Source organism: Giraffa tippelskirchi, chromosome 12, assembly GCF_054371585.1.
Source record: "Giraffa tippelskirchi isolate mGirTip1 chromosome 12, T2T-mGirTip1v1.2.pri, whole genome shotgun sequence".
In the NCBI taxonomy this organism is placed as follows: domain Eukaryota; kingdom Metazoa; phylum Chordata; class Mammalia; order Artiodactyla; family Giraffidae; genus Giraffa; species Giraffa tippelskirchi.
In genome coordinates, this window is record NC_137286.1 from 96,970,862 (window position 1) to 96,997,573 (window position 26,712).

Genomic DNA, 26,712 nt, shown 5'->3' on the forward strand with positions numbered 1-26,712 from the left:
TCTACCCAACTCTGACACTCACCAAACCATCATTATCATGGTTGGTTTACTTGCTGGTGTCTCTTGCAAACCTGTGAACCCGCTGATGGCCAGAATTCTCAATGCATCTCTGCGTTTTTCACATGTAGCACAAAGCTCAGCAGGGAGCACTCACTTAATAGCAGTAATTAATTATGAATGCCTTTATTGATCTATATTTAGTAATACTCATACATAGAAAAGTTATTAATTTATTTGGCCTATATTAATTAAAAGCTATCACATTAAGATAGTCCAGAGTTGATTCCCAATTTATTATATACCAGACAGAGCATGAAAGGTATCCCTTCCTGATAAATTCCTTTTCACCATGTTGATCACCTGACCCTACCACTCTGGCCCTGGTGGACTGAACCAGGATTGTCACCTAATATTAAAGTAGATACCATGACTTCCCTGGTGGTCCTGTGGCTAAAACTCTGAGCTCCCAATGCAGGGGGCCCAGGTTTGATCGCCGGTCAGGGAACTAGATACTTCATGCTGCAACTAAAGAACTTGCATCCTGCAACCAAGATCAAAGATCCTGTGTGTGGCGGCTAAGACCCAGTGTGCATGCATGCTAAGTAGTTTCAGTCATCTCCGACTCTTTGTGACGCTATGGACTATAGCCAGACAGGCTCCTCTGTCCATGGGATTCTCCAGGCCAGAATACTGGAGTGGGTTGCCATGCTCTCCTCCAGGGGATCTTCCCAGCCCAGGGATTGAATCCACGTCTCTTACGTCTCCTGCACTGGTAGGTGGGTTCTTTACCACTTGCACCACCTGGGAATACCCAGCACAGCCAAATAAATAAATATTAAAAAGAATAAGTAGTTATCTAACGAGAACAGCCACAACTAGTGGCAGTGAAAACCCTGTCCATCATAGCCATGCTATTATGAATGCTGGCTGGCTGACCCCATCAGATAATCTTTCTTAATGATTTCAATGTGAGATATTCAGGGATAAGTCTAGCAGGAGGGTAGGAAGAAGCCAAAAGATGGAGAAGGCAGTCATCAGAAATCATAAGGCGGCAAGAATTCTGAAGCAGCAGAAGCCAAGACATAAAGAGACGAGCCTAGTGGTGGGTGCAACCATCTCCTGCTCCAAACACATCTGGGATCACTTTGCTCTCCTGGCTCTAGTCCCACTGATTTTCTCCCAGTCCTGGGTCCATACCACGTTGTTTCCTGTCACAGGGCCAATGCACATATTCTTCCCTCTCTGGAAACAGCTCCCCTCTCGTATCTGCCTACTTTAGTTCTACTCATCCTTGAACTCTCTTGACTTCTTATTTTCTCAACTGACCTCTCCTGCTGGGTAAAATCACCCTATCACACACTCTCATAGCACCACATGTGAGAGACATTGCGAAAGTGTAATTTCGCAAATCTATTATGTAATTTATTAATATAATTGCCTGCCCCACTCCCACCTTAATCATTTGCTTCTCTTACTACTATATCTCCTATTGCTTAGCACTGTGCCTGGCACACTGTAGAAACTAAATAAGTACTCTGCTCAATGATTAAATTTTAGGTGTATTTAAAGTCAGGCAGTCTGTAGCAGCAAAAATATGAACAATCGGCACCATAATGTTAATGGACGGCTGGGGTTGAAGGGACATTTAAAAGACCCGGGCATTGGAACTCAGCTGGAATTTCAGTTTTGCACAAGGCTTGATGAGACATTCCCATTTGTACTTTACTATGGGACTTCCCTGGTGGCTCAGATAGTAAAGAACCTGCCTACAATGCAGGAGACTGGGGTTTGATCCCTGGGTCGGGAAGATCCCCTGGAGAAGGAAATGGCAACCTACTCCAGTATTCTTGCTTGGAGAATTCCATGGACCGAGGAGTCTGGCAGGCTATAGTCCATACAGTCCATGGGGTCCCAAAGAGCTGGACACGACTGAGGGACTAACACTTTTCAGTGCTTTCCTACCCTAAACTCTGTAGTAGACGGTACCGCTCACCCACTCAGGATCTATTCCTGCTTCCCCTCCCCTCCTTTTTCCTGACCAACAGAACCCTGATGGTGTTCTGTTACTGGCCTCTTCCATGCACTTCTGAGCCTGGTATACTGACCCGGTGGCCAGTCCCAGAGCTGATCAGGTTGGAAGAGTGTCTGCATTCATAAGAGGGAATCAATGAAAGAGATGCTTCCTCCTTCCTCCAGACATTCTTGTATTTATGCTGATTTGGGGGAGTGTTGAAGCCATACTGCTACTGGTGTGAGAATGAGGACAAACAAGGATGACAGAGTGGAGATGGGGAATGGACCTGCATTCCTGAAAACATGCAGAAGCAGCTGAATCAATCGACCCAAGAGACATATATAATTCAGGACTTACGAGTTTATGATACATGATACCTATGTACACATAAAGCCATTTGAATTAGGGTATATGTAATTCAGGACTTTGGTGACATATATATACATACTACATACACATATACATAAAAGTCATTAGAGTTAAGGTATCCACTACTTGCAGCTGATACAAACTAATTACCTGATGCAACTTTCATGTCTTTGTTATTTGAAGGAAAATGCCTGACTAATACACAAACGCCCACACACCCTCCAAAAGAGGAGCTTTCTGTAATGTTTGCTCATGTTCCTATGAACCTAAACTAAAACTAAAAAACTAAAGTCTATTAACATTTTAAAAAAATATGCAGACATTACACATTGCCATACATTGTATACATCCTAGAATAGTTTTCACTCCTTGTCTGCCTGACAAAGTTCTGCCATGTAACAGAAGCTGACTGTTCAAAAGACATTTCCTCAAAAGATACTTGCTATTTATCAAGTATCTGCCAGGTAAGTGCCAGCCTCATCAAGAACCAGGAAGACAATATGAATGTGAATCATTTTTTTTTCAAGTTTTAAAGACTTCCACTTTTTCAGTGAAAAATTAGTAATTGAAGGCTATTTTCATACAATACCAGTTCATAGTATGTTTTTACTTGAAAATCAGTGTTCCTGGGCACTCAAAGGTGCATCCTTGGGGTTCCTAAGAATTTGTTTTTCCTTTCTCTCACAGCAAGAGCTTTTCTGCAATTACTGTCTCCCAAAGAGCAGCCACAGAATGAAATTCAATCTTCATGCAGGGAATTTGCATGTGGGAACTCTTTAGATGGGGCCTTATTTTAATGTGCATCTGCTCACCACAGGATGAGGTTACCCTTGACAGATTTCTTCATACTGCCAGTTTGTACCAATAAGCATACACATTGTTAGCACTTAGTTTGCTGGACTATGGCCATTTTTCATGTATCTATATGCCATGCTCGAAGAAGAAGAACTTGGACTTTAGAGGATGAAGACTGACTCAACTCCTTCTGAGTTATGTAATTCTGGGAATGTTCCCTTACATACCTGGGACAGTTTCCACTTACATGAAATAAGAATGATCACATTCACTGTAAACAGCTGTTGTATTCAATGAAATAACACATAAAGTATCGAGCAGAGAGGCTGGCACAAAGGTAGTGCTACATAAGTGTGTTGAACAAATGAACCCACAACATCCCCACTAGGATGCTAGTGAAACCCACAGCCAGGAGTGATGAGAGCAGACACTGCTGTGATCTCAGACCAGATCCTTTTCCAGTGTTTACTGTTTTCTGATCAAACTCATCTTCTGCAGTTCACATTCAACTGCCTGGTTATTTGCAAGAATTTATTCTCATACCCCACTTCCTAGATGGCTTTGGGTGTTCTGTCTGCTGTGTTTGAAGTTTTAATCTTAAAAAAAAAAAAATTTCCTACTGCTTCAGCTAGAGAGAATTCAGCTACTGGAATCCCTGGTGTCATTTTTACTTCTCTCAAATTTCAATATTAGAGGATAATAAACAGCTCTTCAAAAAATGCAACTCAGTTTAAAGGTAAAAAGCTCAGTAAACACACCTTGCTTTTACATGAATGTCTTCCACAAATATCTGTAATTGGAGGCAAAAAGGAAGTTTAGAGATCTTTGGTGTTTGTTGGCAATGAAAATAGTATTTCCAGGGCTAGGTATCCTCGGAAGACTCTTCTACATCACTGTGATGCCCCAAGACTATTTTTCTTTCTTCTGTTTACTTGATGTTCCTTGATCGTAAAGCTGTCGATTTGCAGCAAAATACTGCTTTGCTAAGAATTTGCCATGTATCTCTTTTACCTGAGTATCATGGTTAGAACTTGTCTCTAGGCAAAGGGTGACAGAACATATCATTTGTTCACCAAACAGAAATTTAGCACCTACTAGGTTTCCAGATATTGTGCTAGGTGATGGGAATACAGTGGTGACTAAGACAATGATGGTTCCTCCTTTTACAAAGCTTATACTTTCTATTTATGCCTTTATAATGAATTGATACAAAAATTCTATTTTACTGGGATGATGAAAAAATTAAGTAAGTTACTGTATTTAACAAGTGTCTCCACTATTAAGTGCCAGGGGTTACCTTACTATAGGCAAGAGGCTTCCCAGAGCATTCCCTAAAGAAAGGATTAACTGAGACTGACTGCAAACATAGCTCTCAATGAATGTAGCTCTACCGATGACCAGGATGCCATTGAGACCACTGAAAGGAGAGTAGTTTACATCATTAACTATGCATTTTAGAAAGTCCACTCTGGATGCAGTGAGGGGAAGGACGCTAAACTGTAAGTCTGCACTGTGCCAGTAGGAAGTGAAGGGAGTCTAAGAAAACTGCCATAGGTAGAAAGAGAAAGGGAAAGGTTCAAAGACATTTATAAGACAGAAATAAGAGGACTTCAGTGTTTTTCTTTTTTCTTTTTTTTATGTTGAGGTAAAGAAATGACAGACATGAAAACTGTTGTAGAAGTTTCTGGCTCCAGTGACTAGGTGAGCGGTGCTCTCCACTGTGTTCTGGGTTTAGGGTTCTGAATGGACGACGAGCATTGTGAAAAAGATAAGAGGTGCAGGCCAGACTTCAGATGTGATGATCAGTCTGCTCATTACCACCCATATAAATCATGAACTTTTGCAAAGAAAATGTGTGAACCACAAAAACCGCACTTGGCTACTTTAAAGAAATAACCAGTGAATAAAATATTAATACATTAAAGCATTTAATTTGCTATTAAGGTTTTGCTCTCCAGTAATAATATAAATAAACCACCTGATGTTATTTCCTCCAGATGAGGAGGCTATTGACAGGTCTCAGTCCTAACCCGTCTTAACTCTGCTTCCCCTAGTGCTCCCCATGGTGTCTGGCACACAGGAGTGGGGGCAGCTGCATGGAGCTCCGCTTCATGTTTCTCCAATACTCATGCTTTAGTAAACAAATAAAAATGTACACTAGAGATGTCCACATTAACTAATTCATAAAGAGTGTTAATATATTTAGCTAATTATAAATTATGTCACACAGTTAGCCTTTTTTTTTTTGTCAGAGGGGAAACATTCTTACTGGGTAGGTAGGTAGATTAAAAAAGATCCTTATCTTCATAACTAATGCCATTAAGATTTGGGTGGGGGTATTCCATAGAGGAATAACAAATTAATCTAGATGAGAAATAGGGAGAACAAGACATGTATATATACACATATGTATATAACTTTAATACTATATTTCTATATGATATCTAATACACAGAAACAGATACATGAGACAAACTATATTATTTACCAACAATCTCCTTCTATAAACACTGAGATACGGCAAAATTCTGCTTAAAAAAAAATCACAGAAAACAGCACAAATTGCTCTTTTTGATTAAAAACATGATTAACCTCCCCCAGAGTACAGCTGAAACAATATGGAAATACTATTTTTATCTATAAGACTGGCAAAAATCTAAAACTTTGATTGTGAGGAAAACAGGCAATCATATTGCTGGGGAAAGTCCAGGTTAGTATAACATATTAAGGACATTCTGTCATTGCCTATCAAAAATGTCAAATACATATGCCCTTTGATGCAGCCGTTTCATTTCTAGGGATTTATCCTGTGGATATAAACTCAAGAAAGCAAGATGAAGATGAAGTACACACCAGATTTTTCATTGCAGAATTGTTATAATTAAACAAGAATGGAAAGAAGTGACCATGTGTGGGAAGGAGGAGGACACTAAATAAAAAAATATACATTAAATAAAAATTTTTTAGAAGTATGAAATAAGCTTACATTATTTGAAATGTCTTCTAAAAAAATACAAAGTTACAAATAAAAATTAGCTATGTAAGTGAATAATTATTTAGAATGACAATAGAACAATACAACAAATACTGGAGGCTTAGAAATGTAGGTTTTTGTTTATTTCTTTTCCCTGAGGCGTCTTAAGGCAATTGAGGAAAGTGAGATCACAATACAATCCTTGGTAACTCTGACCTCTCACAAGGCCCTGTGGAGTAAGAGGCCCTGATGCAGAAGCTCCATTAGCTTGCAGATTACAGGAAATCTACAAGTAAATATAGGTGTCTCGATGATGTATATACTCAAAATAATTTCTAGCTGACGTAAGCTTACTTAATTTCTCAATATACATTTTAATTTATTTTTAAAAATGTGCCAGTGTAGATCAGAACTGTCAGGTATGCCTTAAACAGGTAATAACTTACTTAAGTTTACCACACCTATAACAAATCTTTTTGACATCACAAGCAATATATTTAGTATTAAGCGTAATATTAATATTATGCAGTTTTAATTAACATTGTGGTTTTATGTAATTTTTATTAATAGTAAAATACCTAATGAATGTTCAACATTATATTTCAAAGTATTTAAAAGATATTGGATAATCATGGAAAAATACTCTTTTCCTGCCCATTTAAAATAAAAAAAAAAAAGATCAATGCTTTCTTGCTCAAGGACTGATACGTCTGTGTTCAGTTGCTTTAAACTAGCTTTGCCTGAAAAGTATTTCTCATGTGATGAGGAAAAGATATTTTAATGCATTTTGAAATAAAAACTCTAACCTCTAATAAATGCCTAGGCATCTAGGCATTAAAATGAAATTCAATGGTAAATCAAAACTAAACAAAAATTACATTTCCTCCAACTTTTTAGCTCCAAGGTAGGGTTTTATAAAGTAATTTTAAAAAGAAAGTTTAATATATGATAGCTGACAATTTCAAACTAATCCCTAACTCTACTTGCTTTTTCTTTTCTGAACCGCTGAAGCAAAGTCCAATAGACAGCAGAAGATGAATCTCAGGTCCAGTACAAGCTTTTCAAGCCTAATCAAATGGGTGTAAAAAGATATATAAAAAGATGAAAGTGCTTTGCTTTTACATATGGCAAAATAAATCGGTGAGAAGCTGAAAAAAGAAGTGAGATGTTCCGCAGGGGCAGGTTAAGTCTGATGCTAATGCTTACTTAAAATGGTGACAGTCTGGAGTGGTGAAGCCTTGCTGGGCTGCTTTAATTTCTCCCTGGAATAGCTCTCTCCCAACCTTCTGCAGCACATCAAAGTCTCAGGAGCTCAATTAAAATTGGATTATATTGAAATGCTCTATCTATGGGAACTGTGTGCTCACTAACACTTTTCTCTCAGTAATACTCCAGATGACAGTTGCCCATCCCAATTTAAACAGTTGTCATAGAGACGGAGAACTAAAGCAGCAGAAACTAACAATACAAAGGAAAGGTAAGGGCTAAGATTTCTGTGAATGAGGAGCTTGCTTTTTTTCAGCAACACTGTTTATTACACCGATGACAAAGTACAAGAGACACAAACAATATTCCACTTTGTGTCTTGCATGTGAATGGAATGATAACTAATGGTAGCACTAAGATTATGTCAACATACATAGCCAAGTGTTTTCTATCAAGGCGTGTTCTGCTTTTACTAAAAATTAAAATCAATTTCTCCCAATGGAAAGCAGCTATCAGATACTGTAAGAGTAAAGAGACTACGGCTATCAAGCCTATAAAGATGACAATATCTACTTCTCAATTGCAGGTAAAATCCAGAAAGAATTATTTCTTGGCTAAAGATCTGTTTTCCTTTCAACAACACAGTTTTAAAAGTTTAAATTTGGGGTTGAAAATGATAAAGCAAGACCTGCATGCGTGCATGTTTCAAACGTATACCAATTTTTAGTAAATCCAGTTAACTTTAAAAGGGGTCCTAATACTGACAAAAAAAAAAATTCTAAATTTGATTCTGTAACTTATTTCTGGTTTTAATTAGCAGGTATTCTATAACCTTCTATAATTTCTCTTCCTGGCATCAGAGTTTACCAACATGGGTGGAAAATTCTGCCAGCTCCCTTAAAGCCCAAGAATGAAGATAGCTTAAATTTCTGGCAGTTCTAAAGAGCAGTGTATTTGAGAGTGTGGGCTGCTACTAATGGCGCTGTGTTCTCATGTAGATGGCATGTCTCTGGCACTAGGAAATCTCTTAACCTTTCTTGTAATTGGCTTATCGCAAGTCCCAAGGTTGTTTTCCAATCACTGTGCGGATCACCACGGAAATAAACCGACTATTGTGATTTTAGAGAGTACTGTGTTTTGTTTTGTTTTTTTTCTTTTGAAATCTCAGTACCTGGGGCTCTTTTTCTCTTGGGAAGACTCTGCTAGGATTCTGAAGCAGCAACAAGGCAGAGTGCACAAAGAGCAGGCCAAGAGGGAAGGAAACAAAAATGTGTCAGAAAATCTAAAAACCGCGCAGATCAGAATTTGTCAAAACAAGGCCCTGGTTTAAACCAACAAGGAGGGCCCCTACAGCTTGGGCCTTGACAAAGCACAGACTCTTTATTTATTTATTTATTTATTTTTAGCCCAGCTGTAGAAAACACCATCTAATGAACCTGTCTGGGGCGGCTGTCCCCATCCTGTCAGGCATGTCAGGAAATGACAAGCACTGGGGACAGGCCGCCGCCAGTCATGGACAGGCCTGCCAGCTGGAGAGTTCAGCCCCAATCTAATCACACCACCAGAAAATAACTTCCACGCTTTCAGCCTGACAGGATGGACTCGAGGAAAAAAAAAATTAGGGCTGGAAACAATGCTTTTTGTTTCAATTATATATCATTTTTACGAAGTAATTAAAAGGAAATATTACTAACACACACAATCCATGTTACTTTGTATTAATGCAACAAAGTGTAAATGTCATTATTAGAAATGGATATAAAGGTTACTTTGCTAATATGGACACAGAAAAAGAAAGTGAGAGCACCTTCATCTCTTGCCTTACCTAGGCTATATTGTATCAGAAATTTAACATTGTTCTCAACTTGGCTTATTGATATCATAATCAGTTATCTTCAGAGTTTTCTTGTAGAGATCACTGGGGAGCAGTGGTGTTGATTTTATTTCTTGCGTTTTGAAAACCAGTATGTATGAACCCGGGTCTCCTGCACTACAGGCAGATTCTTTATCAACTGAGCCACCAGGGAAGCCCAATGTATGAAGAGAGTAACAGGATGAAACTAGTATTTTCCAGTGGCATATTTACTGCATTTGTGATGTTGAAAGAAAGTGTTATTATGAATAAACACGACCCAATGAGGACATTATGACTTGGCTTGTGTTTATATTGCACAACTTGACACAAGGGACTAAAAAGTAAAGAGTTGTGGTAAAAATCACAGTCTGATTAATTTCTGTGAATCAGATGGTCGTTTTAGCATCAGGTAGATCATCACATAAGTATGTTCACCTTACACATAACTATTGAAAGTAAAGTTACATGTGATACGTACAGGTCAACCCCTGGTTCATGATATGACCACATATAAATAAATGATTATATAATAAAATACACTTTACACTTAGCAGTGTTTTTCGGTCACATTTTCCATAGGGTAACTGCAAGCATTTGCACCAAAACAAAAAAGGCTCTGTGTGTATCTGTGTGTCTATAAATCCACAGAACAGGCTGAAAGTGCTACTCATTCTGATTGCTAAAAGTACACTCCCACTTATTTTTAAAGTCATGAGTCACAACATTCAATTTAATGGTTGTAACATTGCATTAAATATTAATATGTTTGACATATGTTACTGAAAATGTCACTATTGAAAATATGAATTTAGAATCTAATAACTGCCATGTACTAGTTTGGCTGATTCAGTCAACTTAAGTAACCTCTGTGAGCCAGTTTCCTCATCTATAAAATGGTGAAAATGATGTCTGCCTCATGGAATTGTGGATTAGACACTGGGCATAGGGTATCTAGCACAATGCTTGGGACACAGTGCATGACTAACAAAGTTGCTATCACATTTTACTTAAGAGAATCCAAAGAGCAAACAATACAAAATTAGGTTTTACTGTCTAAAAATAATACTCCCTATGGCGAGCAAATATGGGGCTGGATATTGATTCTACTGTATAAAAGACAAGTCTTTCATAATAGCCCGATCACACTGAAATCACAGTAAGTAAACAGAATGCAGCAACTGAGACAGGAATATTCCTAAACTATGGTTATCACCCTAAGTGTTAGTTGCTCAGTCATGTCTGACTCTTTGCAGCCCCATGGACAGTAGCTCACCAGGCTCCTCTCTTCATGGGATTTCCCAGGCAAGAATACTGGAGTGCCATTTCCTTCTCCAGGGGATCTTCCTGACCCAGGGATTGAACCCATGTCTCCTGCATTGGAGGCAGATTCTTTACCATCTGAGCTACCAGGGAAGCCCCGATTACACTGAAATCGCAGTAAGTAAACGGAATGCAGCAACTGAGACAGGAATATGCCTAAACTATGGTTATCACCCTTACTCCCCGCAAACAACCATGAGAATCTCAGAGAATAGGACTAAGCTACTCTGTTCTAAGATAACTGAGGTGAAGTGGGCATGCATTTAAAATGTCACATTTTCTTATACAAAGTACATGTTTCTAACATATAATGACTTCACTCAAGCTTTTGTGTATAATTTTGTCATTAGTTTGCATTATTTAATTCATTTCAGTCATGTAGGAGTAAGGAGAGCTATGGCCTAATGACCTCAATTTTCACTTAAAGAAACAAATTTCCTTTTTGCAAACTAAGACAATTTTTCTCCTGTCAACCTTGTTTTAAAATATTAACCTTATTCCCATTACAGTAAATATTCATATTTGTCATCCAGGTTTGCTTACAATTGCAACTTTATCAAGTTATAAAATATTGCTCCTGCTCTTACTTTACCTATCCCAAAGAAAAGATGAAAAATAAATATTTTCAATGAATTATCTTTGCTACCATGTAAATGCACTTAAAAATGTCTTCTTTATTTTTGTTTGGCATCAACTAACATCAAGAAAGAGAGCAAAACAAGGCAAATAGAATATGATTATAGGTTTTCTGGATGATGACTAGATACACTCTTTCTGGAAATCTGTTAAAAGCCATCATAATGGATGCACTTATTCTTGGAGTAAAATTACTGGATATATGAAATACTGAAAATTTGATAGGAAGTCTAAATTGAACATGATCAAATTACTATAATGCATCCATAAAATAATGTGGAGTTACTAGGAAAAAAGGAAGAGAACAGAACCATGGTGGAGTAAACTTGTATCTGTAATGTTTTGTTTCATAAAGATGATCAAAAGCAAATATGGCAGAATTTTACAGTATGTTAAAGGGAGACATCAGATACATGGCATTGATTATATACTCTTATTTTTTTTTTCTGTTGATGTATTTCACAGTAAGATAATTTAAAATATTAACAAAATGAAAAGTATTGAGTGTATGCTTTTATATCTATCTCTCTAAAGATGTGCCAAACATTTTCACATATTCAACTTTATTTAATCATCATAAAATCACTGTGTGATGGGTAGGGACAGAATTTCTACTTCCATTTTATCAGTGAGACGGAAAAGACTTAATGATGTTAGCTTACTTCCATCAAGGTCACAAAGGCCTGAATGCTGGTGGAGCTGAGACTACAGCCTCAGAGTTTCCATATAGAGCACATTCTCCCAAAAACGTGGGCAGGTTTTCTCAAATGTATTTTATTAATAATATTTTCAATGATTTCTATAACCATTTAATGTATATCTTGGTAAACATTCAATGATATGCTATACAAGGCATTAAAGCAAAGCAACTATATTAAAAGCAATATAATTTAATAGACTTTGATAGTAACTCACTGATAAGCATTAATTTGTCTTAAATTTTTTCTGAAACATGGTAGGACACCAAAAAATAAAAAGTAATAAATGTTGTGATTCAGCATAATACTAAATAAACGACATCAATTTTATTTCTATACACAAAAATTAAAAAATGGATCCATATCAAGAATCAGAATACATTGTGCTCTACTTTTATAATGCTGTCTGAATAAAAGCCTTCTAATCACTCATCCAGGTGGTCTGTTCTCAAAACAGTACCTTGCCTGCTGATCAGGAACATCCAGATAAGGGCTTGCAGTTGTAACTCTTCAACATTGTGTAAACAAGCCTTTACTGGGAAGACAGTTGTTTTCTACTTTTTCATGATATATAAACCAATATGTTCAACTATAAAATTCACATTATATACACTAATTAATGCTATTTTTAATAAAATAAAATCCAAGTGATGTCCTAAAGCTTTTATGTTTTCCTTGGAAAATGTTTGGCTTTATTGGGTTTGCTAAGAAAGACAAACTCAATGTTGAAATAAAGGAATTTAAAAATTACAATATGGTTCAATGACATAGATCTTAATATAGAATCTACTCTAACTGGAATAAATAATCTATGAATGTGTTGAGGATGGTCCTGTAAATGGAGCTCATAGGAAACACTGCCAGGCACTTGGAAGAAGTGAGTCATAGGAGATGGGAGGAGGGAAGAGCTTTGGGGGCACTCTCTGTACCCCTTTCCGCACTCACACGACATTGCTCAATGCTGATTGGCTGTTTGGAACATAACTAAAGGGTTTGATTTGTTCCTTTGGAGCACAGTCAAAAAGAGCAGGATCTTTCTCTCTTTTAACTTCTAGCACAGTTCTTCCTGATGGACCCTGAGTCGGCTCCAACTGTGGTGTAGACCTAGAGGGAGCATGTGAAGCGCTGGAGTCTCCTCTTTGCCATGCCTCAAGGAAAGAGCTCTCATTAAAGACATCCTACCAATTAGCTTCACTGGGGTGATTATCAATCTTTTAGGAATCGATACAGCTAAAAAGTATTGAGGAAACAATGAATATTAAAACATTACCATGGAATGTGACGAAAAGAGGCTGGCAATATACGTTCTTAGTTTTAAATGCTGTCATCTAACAGAAAAATACATGAATCAAGCATTCATTTTAATTTCGAAGAAAGAACATATCAAAGGAAAGAACAGAAAGAAATAAAGTTAAAATAAAAATAAAAATCAATGTAAAGTTAAAGAAGTAAAAATCTTGAAAATCTAAAAATGGTTCTTTGAAAAAAAAGTGAAAAGACAGCACTTGATACATACTAAAAAGTAGGGTTGTAACAATGGATATAGAAAGAAGCTTACAACTGAAAATGAGTACTCCGAAAAACTGTATTTTAAAATAATTTCTATTTTACAATGTTGAGCAACTCCCACGAGAGGTAAGTATTGCTTGGATAGTAACTAACTGGATGTCCACATCTGGAGGGGTTTCTTCCACCGTGAGTTTCCACTTCAAGTTACTGTCTGTCAAACCTGAGGGTCCAGCCCAGACCTCCCCCAAGGCACAGAGCCATTGCCCAGTGTCCCCTTCAGCTGAATGTCGCACAGGAAACTCAATGAAATATGTTCCATGTGAAACTTAGTGGAAGTGAAAACTGAAGGTGTTAGTCACTCAGTTGTGCCCGACTCTTTGCAACCCCATGGACTGTAGCCTGCCAGGCTCCTCTGTCCATGGGATTGCCCAGGTAAGAATATTGGAGTGGGTTGCTATTCCCTTTCTCCAGGGGATCTTCTCGATCCAGAGATCAAACTTGGGTCTCCTGCACTGCAGGCAGATTCTTGACCATCTGAGCAACCAGGGAAACCTATTTTCCTTAAAACTTGCTCGTCTTGCTTAAGAAAAGTAAACTTAAATGCTTGATCATTCTGAAGTCAAGAATGAAATTCTGTGAAATTCCGTACTTTATGAGTTAGGTGATTACATTCAAAGTACCTAAATTCTTGAAGGCTTATATTTCTTATCTATCAAATAGTGAAAATAAGATAAAAATTCACAGACACATTATGATGAATAAATAAAACAAACAATGATTAGGAAATCTCTAGCATGGTGTTTCTGTGCAATATAATTGCTCAGAAAAAGCGGTAACTATTACCGTAGTAAAGTTCCCTTAATTATCTTAATAGATAGTGCTATTATTCATGAAATAATCAAAGCTGAAAATCTGGAACTTATCTGTAAATGTTTTTGTTACTTTAATCTCTATCTCCAACTGATGACTAAACAATGTTGATTCTAGCTCCAAGTGAAAGCTGTTCAGTTGTGTCCGAGTCTTTGCCACCCCATGGACTGTAGCCTGCCAGGTCCCTCTTTCCATGTAATTCTCCAGGCAAAAATACTGGAGTGGATAGCCATTCCCTTCTCCAGGGGATCTTCCCAACCCAGGGATTGAACCCAGGTCTCCCACATTGCAGGCGGATTCTTTACCATCTGAGCCACCAGGGAAGCCCTCCAACATAGTTCACAAATCTGCCCTTTCCTCTCCATTTCCAGGTCTAAAGCCCTCACTTGGCCTACAGCAAGTCTCTTAACTGGATCTGTAATCTGTTTGATCCATGGTATACCCTGTAAATTATGTGTATGGTGTACTCACTTTTCCCCAGTCACAGCTGATTGAGACCAGGGTGAACACCTGTTTCAGGCACTAGCCAATCAGATTCCCTCTCCTTGAAATCTGAAACTGGAATTTTAGTTTGTATTGGAGCAGCAGGAAATTGTAGGGAGCCAGTAAGGCTACTCTGGGGTTTTGAGCAGGGAGATTTAGGGAAATCTCATCAGTGGAGAGAAATAACAATGGAGCAGAAGCAGAGACAAGAGACCACAAGGCCAGAAAAAGGGAGAAATCTAGACTCTCCATATCTAGAAATTTAGGTTTTCCAACTCTCAGTTCCAGTCTCCTGTCAAGCTCCAGCTGTACTTGTCATTGGATGTAATAAATCACCCCTAACTGCTTAAAATAAGTTCTCTTTTAGTTTAAGCTAGTTTGAGATATATTTCCTGCAGTCAAATGATTCCTGAAAGTTCATACTTGTGATAATAATGGAATCAGGATTAGAACTTGCATCTGGCACTTGGCTGCTTAAATCCTATCAGATTCTATTTTCTCCTGTGGGGTTCTTGACTAGGAAAACACACAAAAATAATAATAATCAGGTGCAAAGCTAAGAACTTTAAAATAATTAATAGTTGACACTATCCTCTGTCACTGCAAGGCTATTCTGCCAAGAGTTGGATTGAAGAATTTACTACAGATCTGAACCCAAAGCAAGGTCCACCACCCAGCATGAAAAGCGATTTTGGGGTATAGAGACCTGGATAGCTCTGTGGGGAAAAACGGCTGGGCTTCAAGAGAGACCTATCTCAACCTGATGATTCTACAGAACAAGGTAGAAGCAAGCAGGCTGGCTAGCCTATCTTGAGGGACCAGTTCTGTCCAGATGTGTTTACCTCATAGGAGCCCTGGCAATTTAACATTATACTGACCCTACCAGTAGTGAATTTTTATGGGTCACTGAATACTGCGAATTCTGGAAAATCAAGAGTAGAAATTTCCTTCCCATGGAAAGAACAACAAGCAGTAGTTTCTTCTCCATGGACAAAGCAGAGATGTGAGGAAATAAAAGGATCTCCCTTCAACAGAAGTCTCAGCAGTAAAAATTGTCCAGACAGAAAAAGTTGGGCTTATGGTATGTCATAAATAAATCGTGAGTTTCAAAGGCAACCTCTCCAACTGAAGCAATAAAAACACGCTGAAACCTCCAATGGACTTTATTCTGGTTTAAGAGAGAGGAGACTTGCGAGAAGCGTGAAGACTGTGTTATTTACCCTGCAGGGTCAAGAAGGAAAGGCGGTCAGGATGAAAGTAACATACAATCATAGTGGAAAAGGGGGAGACCAATTCCTGGAGCTATTGGGGAAAAGGATGGTGGTCACTTGGGTGGTGTCCCTTAGAGTCTGGTGGTCAGGATGCCCCAGGTTTATCTGCATCTGTGCTCCTGTAACCCCAGATAGTCTTACCTGCTCCTCATTACTGTCACCACTAGCAGACCCCCTCCTCTTAGGCCCTTATTCTATTAAATGCCCCTGTCCTCAGTGCCACCAGAGCTAAGCGGAAGAAACATTTTAATCTCTCTGGCACAGGGAGAGACATGGTGCCTGATGCATTCTTACCACTGGAGTATTGGTTCACTTGGTGATTTTATCACTGAAGTATAGTTATACATGGCAACTGTATCACCATGAGGCACTTCAGGCTTGCCTTCTTACCTAAACAAATCATCGGATTACACTAGGCTTCCTGAAGTATACTGACTTTGTCTACATTATACTGAGTGCTATTTTCAGACTTTTGCTCATATTATCTTTAAAAATAAATGAAACTAATATCTTATTCGTGCATGCCTAGGAAATCAAAAGATAAATGAGATAATATCATTATCAAAAGCATTTCTATATAACTATTTGGGGATGCCAATGTGATAAGCACTATATAAAGCCAATGAGAGACTTGAATGATCTTACCTTTAAAAGACTATCAACTAAAATATAAAATTAGAATGAACTCATAGGTGCAAACAATTGACTGCAACTCAAGTCCTAACTTATCTGACATTAAGGAGTGTCATTTTGTGCACTAGGAAGCAGTCTAAAATTTTGAAATTGGGGTAATGTGAGACCTTGAGAAAATGTCTACATTTCCCTCCCCAAAAGACTGGATTTAGAAACAGTTTATAAGAGAAGGAAAAAAGAGGCCTTAATAAATAAGGGAAGTTGGAATTCTAAAAGAAAGAAAGAAAAAGAAATTTAGGCATAACAACTTGGCAGGCAATTTGAAAGGCTAAGTAGAGTTGTCCTGGTAATTTGTAGATGTTTACTTCTTGTCTTCATAACTGAGCATGAAAATGTGCTAAGGGTGAGAGAGGAACTAAGTCTACTTCTTTTGCTATCTTCTATGCTTGATTTGGGCCAATGGTTTGTCTCTTACAGTCATCTGAGGGGCAGCATGTATAGTGGAAAGGGTCAGGCTTTATGAACTAGCCCACAAAACTCCTCTCCCAGTGGTAGGATCCAGGCGACATTCTCCCTGACCCAAACTCTATCAATAACTGAAATCATGTGACTAGTGCTAACTGGCAGGGAAACCATGTGTACTCACACTGACTGGGCATTTGTACACGAAATATAGTATGTTGTTTTTTATGCTTCTCATAAAGCTGCAGGGGTGTGTTTTTCTCTACGTTTAATAAGTAATAACCATTCTACCCATCATCTGACATAATTATGACTAATGCTTCCTGCCTTCCCTAAATTGAGGCAACTGGATCAACACAGGAGTCAGAGTTAAGAATGCCTGTCATATAGGACCTCTCTCACTAAGACAAAGACACGTAGAGCCTAGTGGTATGGCGGAAAAGCATGGACTCTGGCATTAAATAAGCTTCAGTTCCACTTGTGATTCTGTCATTTCACTACTTTTGTGCTTTGTAGAAAGTAATTTGGACTCTCAGGGTCTATTTCCACATTTGTAAAATAGGGGTAAAAAAATGCTGATATTTTAGGACTGTATAAGAAATAAATATGCCAGCAAATTTGGAAAACTCAGCAGTGGCCACAGGACTGGAAAAGGTCAGTTTTCACTCCAAACCAAAAGAAAGGCAATGCCAAAGAATGCTCAAACTACCACACAATTGCACTCATCTTACATGCTGGTAAAGTAATGCTCAAAATTCTCCAAGCCAGGCTTTAGGAATACATGAACCATGAACTTCCAGATGTTCAAACTGGTTTTAGAAAAGGCCGAGAATCCAGAGATCAAATTGCCAACATCTGCTGGATCATCAAAAAAGCAAGAGAGTTCCAGAAAAGCATCTATGTATGCTTTACTGACTATGCCAAAGCCTTTGACTGTGTGGATCACAATAAACTGTGGAAAATTCTGAAAGAGATGGGAATACCAGACCACCTGACCTGCCTCTTGAGAAACCTGTATGCAGGTCAGGAAGCAACAGCTAGAACTGGACATGGAACAACAGACTGGTTCCAAATAGGAAAAGGAGTACGTCAAGGCTGTATATTGTCACCCTGCTTATTTAACTTATATGCAGGGTACATCATGAGAAACGCTGGGCTGGAGGAAGCACAAGCTGGAATCAAGATTGCCAGGAGAAATATCAATAACCTCAGATATGCAGATGACACCACCCTTATGGCAGAAAGTGAAGAAGAACTAAAAAGCCTCTTGATGAAAGTGTGAGAGGAGAGTGAAAAAGTTGGCTTAAAGCTCAACGTTCAGAAAACTAAGATCATGGCAACTGGTCCCATCACTTCATGGGAAATAGATGGGGAAACAGTGGAAACAGTGTCAGACTTTATTTTTGGGGCTCCAAAATCACTGCAGATGGTGATTGCAGCCATGAAATTAAAAGATGCTTACTCCTTGGAAGGAAAGTTATGACAAACCTAGATAGCATGTTAAAAAGCAGACACATTACTTTACCAACAAAGGTCCATCTAGTCAAGGCTATGGTTTTTCCAGTAGTCATGTATGGATACGAGAGTTGGACTGTGAAGAAAGCTGAGAGCCGAAGAATTGATACTTTTGAACTGTGGTGTTGGAGAAGCCTCTTGAGAGTCCCTTGAACTGCAAGGAGATCCAATCAGTCCATCCTAAAGGAGATCAGCCCTGGGTGTTCATTGGAAGGACTGATGTTGAAGCTGAAACTCCAATACTTTGGCCACCTCATGCGAAGAGTTGACTCACTGGAAAAGATCCTGATGCTGGGAAAGATTGGGGGCAGGAGGAGAAGGGGATGACAGAGGATGAGATGGCTGGATGGCATCACTGACTCGATGGACATGAGTTTGGGTAGACTCCGGGAGTTGGTGATGGACAGGGAGGCCTGGTGTGCTGTGATTCATGGGGTTGCAAAGAGTCGGACATGACTGAGTGACTGAACTGAAATGAAGATATAAATAAATATAATAAAGTGCCCTATATTTCGCTCTTTCCTTATCTCCATGTACCATCAATATAACTGTAAGGGAATGGTGTTGTGTTTAATAAATTTGATTCAAATGCCACATGAAAAGAGCACTATCTTCCCAACCATGCAGGCCACTTCAGGAAGGCAGGTTCTTACACCCAGGAGTGAATACAGGTAACTCCTTGATAATAAATTGGGATGTACAAATCAGCATTCCAATGTTAATGTTAAATGTTAAATAATCAAAAGGTTAATATTAAATTTTGACATGAGAAAGTCAAAGCTCAGTCATGTATAAGGAAAAATAGTATAAAAGTATAATATAGTATTTATATATATACAATATTATATTATATATAATTATATACATAATATAATTATAATATAATAATATTATGATATAGTATAATAAAAAGTATAATAGTATAAATAGCATAAAAGTACTCGAGGAATTCTCTGGTGGTCCAGTGGTTAGGACTCAGTACTTTTACTGCTGTGGCCCAGGTCCAATTCTTGGTCAGGGAACTAAAGTCCCCCAAGCTGTGCAGTGTGGCCTAAATAAATAAATAAAAGTACTTGATTGCTATTGTTTGAGAATTTGATTTCATTTAAATTCAACAAATATTTATTTGGATTCTTGTTAGATTTCATCTGTTCTGGAGCCAGGAAACCTTGGGTACAAATTAAGTGTACGGGGATTTCAGTGAGAAACAGATATATATAATGGTTTGGGGGAAAACTTCTTATCAAAGATGATATTTGATATGGGCTTTGAAGGATGCCTAGTCTTTAAAATGTGGAAAAGGGATGGAGGATGGAATTCGGCAGCCTATAAAGGCAGGAGAGGCTTCTAATGTCAGGTTGAAAAACATCAAACTAATTAAAATTGGCAACAAGGCCTTGGTGATTAGAAGAATGGTTTCTTTTAAGATTAGGAAGTGAAAAGAAAATTTAGGAAGAAAAGGAAAACGATGCATTTGGTTTGGGGTAAGCAAGGCATCCTGAGAGGACTCCCTAGGAGGGCAGGCAGCTGAGACTATGGAGCAACAGCAAGAAGAGAAGACAAGGAGATGTTTGGCATTATCTACACAAAAAGAGCTTAAAGCACGGAAAGGGATTAGGTCTCTAGGCTAAAGAATGAAGGGGACTGAAAGGATGCACCTTTGGGGATGAGACAGTCTATATTAAGGTCACAGCAGAAAGAAGAGCAGCCAGTGAAAAAGACTTAAGGGCCAGTGAGTTAGTAAAAAAGTGCTTGAGGATTTGGGAAGCTCAGTGTGAAATGCTGTATAGAAATTGGAGAATACTGAGACATAAAAAAGCCACTGAATTTAGACCCTGACGGATCTAAAATACACAATAGATGTAAAAAGGCAACAGGATTTTGACTGAATATATAAGATACATGTGTGCTAAGTTGCTTCAGTTGTGTCCGACTCTCTGTGACTCCACAGACTGTAGCCTACCAGGTTCCTCTGTCCATGGGATTCTCCAGGCAAGAATACTGGAGTGGGTTGCCATGCTCTCCTCCAGGGGATCTTCCTGAACCAGGGATCAAACCTGGGTCTGTTACATCTCCTGTGTTGGCAGGCACATTCTCTACCACTAGCGCCACCTGGGAAGCCCATATAAGATACAGTATAGACAAAGGAAAAGGGCTATGTAGTGTTTGAACAAATAGGAGCTTCGGAGCCAGGAAAACTTGGGTGTGAATCTGTGATGTTTCAAAGTTGTGAGCTTGGGCAAATGACTTGACATCTTTAATGTCAAGGTTTTTCTTTTGCAAAGTGGTGATAATGATGTCTAACTTCCTTAGCTGTTGTGAATGTTAAATTTGGATATCATATGTAAAGTGCCTAGTACAGTGTCTGGTCATATTATATGCTCGACGAATGTTAAGTTTCTTTTCACTTGCTCCATGGAGAACATCAGGCAAAGGATAATCCATCAGTGAAGGGACACTTAATCAGAAAGACAGATGTGAAAAGTAGTAAAACAGCAACAATCAGGGTGTGGCATGAATAATACATTTAAAAATCAAATGGGGACTTCCCGGTGGTCCAGTGGCTAAGATTTTGTGCTCTTGATGTAGAGGGCCCAGGTTCAATACCTCGTTGGGGAACTAGACTCCACAGCTAAAGAGTTTTCATGCTGCAACTAAAAAGATCCTGGGTGCTGCAACTAAGATCTGACAGCCAAATAAGTAAATAAAAATAAATATTAAAAAAATAAAAATCAAAAAGTGAAAAACACTGGACCAGGTGTCTGAAGATATTGGTTTTATTCCTAGAAACATCATTTATCATGGAATTCTTTGATAAACTCATTTAAGCTTCTCCTCAGTACTCAGCTTTCCCATTTATAGAACTGAAATAGAAATTCTAGTTCCACTGAACAAAAATGACTATTTTCAGGATCAAATATAAGATGTATAAGAAAACAGTTTACAAACTATTACACAATAAAAAAGTATTACTGGAAGGTATACACATCTAGCATTTGATAACATTATGGCTATCCATGTATGCATGCGCATGCACACATTAAACTGGCGGTTGCTAGCTGGATATTAACCTTGAATGATTCTCACTTCTTCCTGACACCTGAATCCCAACCATTTGTTACTTTTCCTGAATATATAAATTCACTATGTAGACAAGGATGAAACTTAGGTTTTAGGTTCAGGTTCATAAATTAATCTCCAACTTTTGAGTATCTCCATTGAGTATATATTTAAGTTCGTAATTTGGTCATCTGACTTTCCTGCAGGCTCAGTACAAAGAAATATAGTATACTTTTAACATTTCTGGAGCATTTAAGATTAACTCCAGGAGTAAATTACAATTAGAAGGGAATTCAATGCCCCAAAAGATTTCTTAGATTCCAGCAAAACACCTGTGTTACTATTTTGCAAACAGGATAATGGTTTTTACATTATAATTGCATCTTACTGTGTGTGATATAATGTGTCCTTTGGAATAACTGGCCAAATGCAAAGTTATAAGAAACAGGTAAAAGAGGATAACAAAGACTAGAGTGTTTTAAAGTTTCGATCACTCATACCGTCATTTGATAAAAGGAATGTATTTACTATTAGTTAAGAAAGATATGTATTATGTGAATGGGAAATGTGCTTAGAAAATGAAAGTAACAGTCAAAATTGATTATAAAATACACTGTTTCCTTAACCTAATATTAGTTCTCAGGATGATTAAGATAATAATCTAATGGGTTTTGAAGTGTTCCATCACTGACTATGAATCTCTAAATTTAAAGGAGTAATTTTGGGGGCAATAAGTGGAAAAATGCATTTCAAAATTTTACAATTTTTCTTTTTTAAAGGTATAACCAATAACAAAAGTTGCTACAAAATAAAACAATAAATATCCTGGTTGCTTTTGTTGTGGCTTCAGAATGTCCAAAAGACAACAGTGATTATGTGGTTTTTGATAAGGGAGGTGACTAAAAAGTGCCTTGTCAGTTTTCCATTTCTTGCCAGCTGCATTAAAATGCAGCTCTGAGCACCTTTTTTCCCCCTCAGTCTGGAATTTCAGAAGCAAAGAGTACAAAAGAGCTGATGAGCAATGAATGCTTCACCCTTCCTCAATTAATCTTGTCTCCCTACCTTTGCTTTTGCTTTCCCTCTACATGAAGGTAATAATGACACCCTCATCCATTATCCTTTTATCCCTGTTATTCTCGTGAAATTGCTTAATAATATGTTACAGATTCGTCTTCACTCACATAATTCTTCCTGTCATTTGCAGTATATCATCCTACAAACATACAGCCCACTTTCACTGGCCGTTCTTTGAAGATTATTGTCAGTGACATCTTCAGGATGCGTTTGGAATCTGGAGTATCATTTCCGTTGCGATGGGGAATTACACTGACTTATCTGTCATTGCCAAAAGCACAACAAGCAATTCAGTGTTAATGCAAAGGTAACATGGGTTTTTATCCTGCCTCCAGAACAAGAGTGCTTGTAAATTTATGCTAATATGGTCCTTTTAGAGTTTAATAACCTCTTCCCCTACTAGAAAAAGACTTACACATACACAAACACATATGGACTCACACTCTCATGTACCGGAAAGATAGCTGGTCAATGGGTAATTATTGATTTTCAATCTTTTTTTCATATTTGCATTCATTTCACTTGGAATATTATATAGACATGTTACGGAAAATATTAGAAATGAAAAGATTCCATTTCAATCCCTAGTACTCGACTATTTTGGATGAAAAAAAAATATTTTAACCAAATGAATTTGTAAAAGTTCCTCCACAAATGGTGTTTTAGTTAGCTTTTCTACCAAGAGTTCAAGACCACTACAAATGAGCAGTTTTCCCTGATTGAGGGTGGCATTCCAGAGGGACCCAGGCAATCCAGTGTGCGTGCCAAGTCTGACAACACATGACAAGCTGGTCGGCGTGCAGTAATTTGACTAATTATACCGGATTAGAGCATATTAATGCAAGCTGTTTTCTCCAGAGTTAATGACCTGCTGACTGGGTCCTGTTAGGCCCCACTAGGTCTACAGGCAGCTAGAAAACAAAACCCTGTTTTGTAAGCCCTCGTCATTTCACATCAGCAAATGAGTATATCAAACGACGGAGCAGGAAAATGCAAGCGACATTTGTCTGCTTGAAACTCCTGCAGCCTTCCCCAACTTTCCACCTCATGGGCTTCTTTTATATAAATTTGATGTCAGTTTTCTTTTCTTTTCTTTTTTTATTGAAAAAGGAGTAGCCAGGAAGTAAAATCTGGGAGAAAAAAGAAGTCATATGGAGAGTATGTTATTGTTGGAGGCACAGAGCCTGTTGTTTCGAAACAGGGTTTATGTGAAAAAAATTTAAAGTGGACATTGATCTTATTACACATCTATGTTCCCTGTAATAAGAATATGTAACAAATAATGATGAATGCTAAAAAACAGATGGATGTGTAATAAAATCTTTTCTATCCCTAATTTTATCTGAAAGATATTTCCATTACAAAGGGATTTAAGCTTTAAAAATGTGGCTGGATAATAATTACATTAATGTAGGAAAATGTAAGATATTAATATTTTTAAATTATTTGTCCATTTCTTTAAAATTAAGTCACATTTAACTCAAAACTAGCTAGGAACTTTAACATGTCCCTGAACGTTAACATTTATATAATTTATGTATATAAATTTTGTTTCTGAGAAGATATAAAGTGACTTATGGGAATATATAAAGTATTTGAATTGGAAATATATGAAAAACAAGGTCAAAAATAGAAAATGAATCTAGATGCAGGATTAATAATAAAAATGAAAAAGCACAGCAGAGTCATTTAAGCTTTCATTGCTTGGGCCACAAATTCATGAATTCCCCAAAACCAAGGGAAAACAAAAGAGGTAATAAATTCACCATAAAGTTAGTAAGACAAAAACCAGTTAAGGAATAATTGCACAATTATTTCTAATCCTAAAACTCGAAATAAATTTAAGTCAAGCGTTTTCACAAAAAAGGGCACTGTTTAGTATAATAAATAATGTTTCAACAATATCCACACACCGAATTTCAAGGCTTTTAGCATTTCCCAAAGCACAACTTAGAAAAATGAATCCTACAGAGAGCTAGGAGGACAGAGGCCATTCGTACCTTCTGAGAGAAAGGGGCTCATCCAGAGTTTCTCTGCAAGGGGCTGACTTACAAGGGCCAGGAGGTGCCTCCCCTAGGCAGAATCAATGGCAGCTAATCCATGGGTTTGCCAATACTCTGCGGTTTGGCCTGGCTCATGAATATGAGCGCAGGGAATCAGATTCCTGTAGAGAACTGGAAATAGGAAACGTAGAATGCACTGTATAATTGGCAGTAGGAACTGCAGCTGAAATGTGTCATGATGTAGTGAGAGGACAGGGGAGCCAAGATGGGACAGGGGCAAGTCTAAAATTCAAGTGAACCAAAGCTATGACCAAGTACAGGAAGCTTACATGTTGAAGGAGAAACGAGGATGTCTAGAGATGAGCAGACCAAGTGGTTTAGGAAAGACAATAGACAGAGCAGTCCCTGGAGCTGACTGACTTCTTGACTTTTAACATTCCAGACTATAAAAAACATATATCTTTACAATAAAGTTCCTATTTCTGGAGGTAACTTGGAATAAAGTCTAGTCCATGCAACCAAAGGATCTAACCAAAAAGAGGTCAACACAATGAGCCAAGTAATTTCTGCTAACCAGGTTTCACCAGGAGTATAGAATATTTAGGAATGAATAGACTCCTCAACAGGCCTTCCAGGTGGGTTAGTGGGTAAAGAATCTGCCTGCAATGCAGGAGAAGCAGGAGACTAGGGTTTGATTCCTGGGTCAGGAAGATCGCCTGGAGGAGGGCATGGCAACCCACTCCAGTATTCTTGCCTGGAGAATCCCATGGATAGAGGAGCCTGGCAGGCTACAGGCCATGGGGTCACAAAGAGTTGGACACAACCGGAGCGGCTGAGCACGCATGCACACAAACTTCTTAACATTCAAGCAAGCTTCTATATATGCTCTTTCACTCAGCCAAAATTTTAACTGATGTTGGGCGATGTGTGAAGATTTTGCTTCTTGTCATGTACCTATAGAAATTGAAAGCAACACCACATGCTTTCACTGACAGTGCAAAACATGAGTAAGTTTGACAAGCTCCTTTGGATATCTAGTGTTGTTTTTTTTTTTAATGCCTGCCTGAATAGAAGACCATCCCATTTCTGCTATGGATAACCAGGAGCTGGGGCTAAGACAGATTTGAGAAAAGAAGTCTGAGATCCCTCAATGAACAGAGAAAAATCTCATCCTCAAATTTTTGTTGTTGTATAGTTGCTAAGTCGCGTCCATATCTTTTGTGACCCCATGGACTTTTGCCCACCAGGTTTCTCTGTCCATGGGATTTTCCAGGCAAGAACACCGCAGTGGGTTTCCATGTCCTTCTCCAGGGGACCTTCCCGACCCAGGGATCAAAGCTGTGTCTCCTGCATTGGCAGGCAGATTCTTTACCACTGAGATGCCAGGGAAGCTCCACAACTAATTGTCATAAAATTATTTGCTCAAAACAAGTAATAAATTAGAGGCAGAGATAAAAATAAAAATGTTTACATTGGGCATTAAGGTCACTTTCCAGCAAAGGTCTCCAAAGTCGGTGCAATTTCACATACTGCTTTTTACTTACTTGACTATAGAAGCGATTCACAGACACTACTCTTTAGGTAATTCATTTTCACTACCACTACTACCACTCCAGTATTCTTGGGCTTTCCTTGTGGCTCAGCTGGTAAAGAATCCACCTGCAATGCAGGAGACCTGGGTTCGATCCCTGGGTTGGGAAGATCTCCTGGAGAAAGGAATGGCTACCCACTCCAGTATGCTGGCTTGGAAAATTCCATGGACTGTATAGTCCATGGGATCGCAAAGAGTCGGATGTGACTGAGAGACTTTTACTCACATTTCAGGTTAGACATCAAAAACTCTTTCAATTCACTCTCATACTAAAGTTAGAGTAATTATTGAGAAAAGTAAATCTGCTTAAAATATTTTAACAGCTTTCCCTTCCCAACACTTGATAGTAAAGTGTAAACTTGTCAATATGGTCT

The 26,712-nt window shown here is 38.2% G+C and overlaps 1 protein-coding gene and 1 non-coding gene across 8 annotated transcripts in view; one reads left to right on the forward strand and one right to left on the reverse strand.

The window, feature by feature from the left end:
* NBEA (neurobeachin) overlaps positions 1 to 26,712 on the reverse strand; it is a 650,396-nt gene that overhangs the window by 138,398 nt on the left and 485,286 nt on the right. The window lies entirely within an intron of this gene.
* Positions 19,561 to 19,632, forward strand: TRNAK-UUU (transfer RNA lysine (anticodon UUU)). Its single transcript has one exon. It is a non-coding gene; the product is annotated as a tRNA-Lys (tRNA).